We start from the raw sequence: 6,296 nt of genomic DNA, 5'->3' as shown, positions 1-6,296 counted from the left end.
TAGCCTTAGATGAGACTTCTTCGGGGGAAGCAGTCTCTTCAGAGTAAGAAATACTGCCATTGCTTCCAACACGTTTATGTGGAGCTGGCGAAATTGAACTGACCAAGTCCCCTGAACCTGTTTGAACTGAGAGTATCCCCCCCACCCGGACAGGGATGCATCCGTGTGAATGTTAGCACTGGGAGGGGATATTGAAGGGGTACTTTCTTGGCTAAGTTCTTACTTTTGACCAAGGCCGTAGTTGTTTGCGAAGGATCTGTGGAATTACTGACAACTTGTCTCGATATTTGGAGTTTGCTTTTGACCGCCAAATTCGATTATATCTTTCAGCCTTGCTTTCAGAAGGATATCTATTACCGAAGCAAACTGAAGAGACCCTAGGATTCTCTCCTGGTTTCTTCTTGACGTTTGTTTGCATTTGAGGAATTGCCTGACAGACTTTGCTATTTCCTTCCGTTTGGCCACTGGAATTGATAGATTGTGGAAGACAAATCCCATTGGATTCCTAGCCACTGAAAACGCAGATTCCGGAGTAAGTCTGGATTTCGTTTTGTTTATCTGGAACCCCAGATGTTCCAGAAAGTAAACTACCTTTTTGGTAGCTTCGAGACATTCCTCGACTGTTGGTGCCCAGATCAACCAATCGTCGAGGTATGCCGCTACCATGATTCCCTGAGCTCTCAATTGTTGTACAACCACTTCTGCTATCTTTGTGAATACCCTGGGGGCTACATTCAGACCGAAGGGCATCACTTTGAATGAGAATGTCTGATTTCCTAGCCTGAATCCTAGGAATGGGCGGAAGTGCCTGGCTATAGGGATATGATAGTATGCGTCTGTAAGATCGATGGAGCATGTGACGGCTCCACGCGGAAGTAAGGTCCTTACTTGCGAGAGGGTAAGCATCTTGAACTTGTCGCAGCGAATGAAAGAGTTTTAGCTTTGACAAGTCTAAGATTACCCTTCTTTTTGTTGAGCCTTTCTTTGGCACGCTGAATAAGCGCCCTTGAAATTTTAGATGTTTGACTCTCGCAATAGCTCCTTTCTGAAGGAGTTCTTCCGCGTAATCTATCAATTCCTTTGACGGTACCTGATGAAATGATTGATTGGAGGGGGATCTTTGATCCAACTCCAGCCTAATCCTTTGGACACTATGCTCTGTGCCCAATTGCTGAACCCCCACCTGTGGCGGAAGAGGAACAGCCTCCCTCCTACCTGGGGAGCCTCATTGCTGATGGGCGGGATGGCCACCACGCCCTCCTCTGAACTGTCTACTCCTCGTGCCCCTTCCTGCGCCACGCTGACGAAAGTAACCTCTCGCCCTACCTCTCGGTTGAGAGTAGCCTTGAGCCTCATAAGCGGGGTTGAAGGCTGGCGAGATAGCGTAGGAAGTGGATGGTTGAGATTGCTGGGGCACCAGGAGGAAAGGTTGGTTCTGTTTAGAGGTGGAAGGTTGTCCCTGTTGGGCAACTGGGACTGCCTGCACATATTGCTGCTGTTGTTGGAGTTTTTTATAAGGCTGGAACCTCTTACCAGCCTTCTTTGGTTTCTTGCCAGCAGTGGGAACGGATTCCTGTTTCCTCTTTGAGGAAATACCCCACCTAGCTCTAAGGCTCTGGTTGAGTCTAGCAGCTTCGTGATGGACCTCGTTCACTGCGGACTCTGGGAAGAGATCCGCTCCCCACATGCTTGCAGCCAAGAGTCTATTAGGTTCATGCCTGATTGTGCACTCTTGTAGGACATGCTTCCGGCAGTTCCTCCTAGCCTGGAAGAAGTCAAAAGCGTCCGTCAGAACCGTCTGAAACTGAGATTTCGCCAGAATCTTGAACAGCGGTTCCGTAGAGTAGGAAAGAGCAGCCATTTCTGTAATGATGAGGGAATTGAGGGACCTGCCAAACCTAGTTCGCGCATCGAACTCTGCTTGGATTAGGGAATCCGGCAGCCTAGGTAACTTCTCACCGAACTGGTCCATGGCGCAGTCCGGCTTGAGTTTACCCAGCGTGAATGTAGCTGGCAGGTTTTCCCACAATTCTCCGAAGGCAGGGAAGAGAGGAGAAGTAGACTCCGCCTCCCTCAACTGTGGAATGGGCTCATCCTTGAGGACTGCCTGAAGAGACTTCTCCACCAATTTCGTGGCGAACGGAAGAGAGACCTCCTCTTCCGTCGCGAAAATAGTGAAGGGGCTCTTATAGGCCTGGAGTTTAGTGTTAGTACACTCCCAGTCCTCAAGGCAGTGAACCCATTCCCGCTGGGCGTGATCTCTACTGTAAAGAACTGACTCCTTCGAGATTTTGTCTTCTCTCGTGAGAGCCGTTGGCGTCAGCCTAGCATACCCGATGAAAGGCTGCGACAGACCCGGAGGGTAGAACTCGAAGTCCTCAATCCTTCGAGTTCCACACTCGGGAATAGAAATCATCCCGTCCTTGAATGGAGCGTATGCAGCTACTCTCCATGGGTTCTCCATAGAGAAAGCTGGCAAGGAGTCATAAGGTGGAAGTTGGAGAATCCCCGTGCTAGATGCAGGGGAGACTGGGGGAGGAGCCTGAGCTAGCCCAGCTACTCGGTCCTCATTCTCTCTCATTCTATTAGAGAGATCCTGGATTGACTGTCCAGTTTGAGACAGACTGTTTGACAATTGGGCAAACATCTGCTCGAACCGCGTTCCCAGTGCGGAGATTTGGGAGCCTACTAGCACGCCCACCTGTTCCATCACCCCTGCTGAGACAGTAGAGGGATCACAGGTGCTGGTGCTTGCTACCCCTTCCGGCATAGCCGGAGTGGAAGCAGCGGAGGCGGGAGAAGGCAGAGACTCGGTGGGAGCACGAGCCTTCTCCTTCGAAGCCTTGCTTCTGGAGCTCTTCGATTGGGAAGAGCTCGGCTTTGTCTTCACCGCATCGGCATAGGAAGTCGACGACTTCCTAGCCGAAGAAGACGAAGACGACTTCCTAGAAGTCGACTTAGACAAGGTCTTCGGTTCTCTCTTTCCCTTTTCTCCTTAGGAGGTACAGAGAGAGCGGAGATAGCATAGGGATCTCTGGGATCCCGCAAAGCCTTGGAAAGAAGCGGAAGAAGAGGGGACAGGAGAAGATCCAGGAGCGCCCAAGGAAAGACCTTGGGCGCCCGACATACCTACCTCAACCAACAAATCCTCCCCACCTACCGCCATGGGCTCTAGGTTAAGATCCAGGGCAGCGACGTCCGGAACCGACTCCTGTGAGGCTACGACCCCAAACGATTGCTGGAGTTCTTGCTGAATGGAGGCTATCAGTGGGGCAGCGGACAAGGGGTCGACGTAACCCGTCGACTTGCCCGCGGGGAAGATCTGGATGGCCAGCTTCCTATCCAAGATGTAGGGCTGGCCCTTGGCGGCGTTTTTCCCAAAGCCGCCCACCCACGCTTTCAGGGTGGCGAGGGCAACTTCCCTCACACCGCTAGCCTGAAAGAAAGGTGAGATTAGCTGCCAATTGTGGAACGGGGTTAACAAACTTATGACTAGAAGTTGTTAGTAAAAACATAAGTAAGTCTATAATGGACTTACCCCATCTCCCAGCTGACCGACTAGGTCGTAGCATATGGCGCAGGCTTCAGGGTGCCAGACGATCAACTCGTTGAACGACGTGGCACAAGGGGCGTGGGACCTGCACTCGTCATGTCCACAGGGGTCATAGAGCGTCGCATTACAGGCTGGGACCTGGCAGTTGGTAGCCTGTAAGTGAAAAAGTACATGAGTACCAAGTAAACACTTACAGCCTAACATATGCTCCGCTGGTGCCGGAGCGATAAGGTTAGATAGAACCAGAGCCCCGCCAAAATACGTGTGGTAACCAGGTTGGAAGATAGGCATGGCTCCGCCGACGGCGGAAGCACAAGAATCAACCAACTAGGAGTGGTGGTAATGGAAACCACGACGGAAAATGGCGGGGATGGTGATAAAATAATAATAATAATAATACACAATTCATTGTAAAATATCTTATAATTAGGGTAAATATCCTTAAAATAACAAAAATAAAACAACTTCTCTCCGCCCGTCTACTAGAAGAGTGCGTAGGTAAGGATAAGCTCCCTTCCGGTAGCGGGGGAGAGATATAAGGATATAGTAGGCAAGCAACCGACCACTCATAGAGCCCACCCTGCCCGCTAGCGGAGCCAGTAACCTATAACCAAAGGTGCCCCGGCTGCGACGGAAGGCTCCTTCGTATCGTAAGGGAGGTGGCTGAGCAACTGGGGAGGGGAGGAGGAAGGTCTCGGCGAAACACGGCGGGAGCGAGAAAAAAGGGGGGGAGGGATGGCCTACTCCTCTCCGCGCGCCGATTCTCGGCCGAAAATCTCCGAAATGCGTAGGTCACATTCTCCTGATATTTGTGCCTTTTCATATTACGCTTTTTTTAGAGTTTTATATATGAAAATGTGTGCAAAATCATGCACAATAAAACAAAAAATATTGGAAGGTTGTAGCATTTCTCATTTTTGAAATATTTGCATATAAAGTACGATAAGTAGGAAAAAAACTATGATCGGTCAACTTTGACTCAACCGAAATGGTAGAAAAACGCATTTGTAACATAAAAATCTTACAGTCTAGTAATATTCAATCATTTATCTTCACTTTAAAACAAATTGCAAGTCTCTAGAATAATATCTCGAATTATGGTGAATATTTGAAAAAAATATTTTTATTCCGTCCGCGCGCCGGTTCTCGGCAGCGAATCTTCGAAATGCGTAGGTCACATTCTCCTAATATTTGTGCCTTTTCATATTACGCTTTTTTTAGAGTTTTATATATGAAAATGTGCGCAAAAACATGCACAATATAACAAAAAATATTTGAAGGTTGTAGCATTTCTCATTTTTTTTATATTTGCATATAAAAAAATTTTTTTAAAAAAATTTGACATTTGGTCAACTTTAACTCGTCCGAAATGGTCAAAAACTGCATTTGTAAGCTAAAACTCTTACAGTATCGTAATATTCCATCATTTACCTTCATTTTGAAACAAATTGCAAGTCTCTATAACAATATTTTGATTTATGGTGAATTTTTAAAAAAATTATTTTTTTACGTCCGCGCGCTACGAATTCATGCATCATTTTGTGATAATATTTTCTCTGTGTTGCTTTTATCATTTTACAATGTGTTATATACCAAAATGATAGCAATTTAGTGTACATTACAACGAAAAAAAAAGTAACTTGTTACCTTCAACCGTTTTGCGCACAGCGCGATTTGAATACAATTATATATGAAATTTCGTTTTTGCGCTATCATATATCGCATTATTTATATATGATAATGATCATTTTTTTCATTTCTGATGGTTGCATACTAAACTTCAAGCAATGACAAAAAAGGAGCCAAAAATGAACTCTTAATCTTGAAAACTAAGCGCGCTGTGATTTTTTGAAAAAAATATTTTTTCCGCTTCCGCGCTATCTCCCAAACCCCTCCGGCATACGGGAGTCATTTTTTTATTTACCGCTCCGGCGTAAGAGGGTTAAGTAATGCTTTTTAGCGATTGGCTTTTTGTGCATGTTGAGTTATGATAATCCAGGTAAAAAACATACTTCACAAATTTGTACATATGCTGCAGTTTGTGTAATAAACAAGGCTTTCTTCCATTCAAATCTTTTGAGAGTGGTCTCACTTCTTTATCTACCATCGTGGTTATATGAGAAGCCATGGAGAACAGTATTTTATTCTGGCTAAGAAAGGTGATTTCAAGAATTTATAATGCTTTGTCCAAGTCTGTAGCATTCCAAGTGAATGTTAGGCGTCATGAAATTTGTACAAACCCATTTCTACTGTATGCTACTCCTTACCACTGCTTGCTGCAAATGGTTTAAAAGACACAAAGCATGACTTTTTTTGCTACTAGGGCTTAGGGCTGCTCTGGAAACCAGATGTGCACAAAGGGCTGCTCTGGAAACCAGTTGTGCACACAGACAGGTTGAAGAGAAGGCTTTTTCTTTTGTGGAATGTCTGGAAATTGTGCTGACACAGATAACATTTATTGGAAGTTGTGCTGACACAGATAACCTATCATAAATGGATTTATAAAAATTATACATATAGTATGTTTCACCTTTTTCAGCATTATTGGAATTTAAAGGTAATTTATATTAGCAAAATGAGCTTAAAGCTTAGGCCTTGTTCATTTGTCATGCTGCTTAAAATGATCCTTGTCTGTCTTATTTGAAATTATACTTTGCATGCTTTGTTACATAAGTGAGCAAAAGTAAACTTGTCATAAACTATTTCATTGAAGTACAGTGTTAAAATTATTTAACTATTGCTT

At 45.3% G+C, this 6,296-nt stretch overlaps 1 protein-coding gene across 3 annotated transcripts in view; it reads left to right on the top strand.

The window, feature by feature from the left end:
• LOC135211181 (uncharacterized) overlaps positions 1 to 6,296 on the top strand; it is a 138,796-nt gene that overhangs the window by 111,349 nt on the left and 21,151 nt on the right. The gene's annotated exons all lie outside the window — the stretch shown is intronic.

This window comes from Macrobrachium nipponense, chromosome 4 (genome assembly GCF_015104395.2).
Source record: "Macrobrachium nipponense isolate FS-2020 chromosome 4, ASM1510439v2, whole genome shotgun sequence".
Taxonomy (NCBI): Eukaryota; Metazoa; Arthropoda; class Malacostraca; order Decapoda; family Palaemonidae; genus Macrobrachium; species Macrobrachium nipponense.
This window is presented reverse-complemented; position numbering and strand designations above follow the sequence as displayed.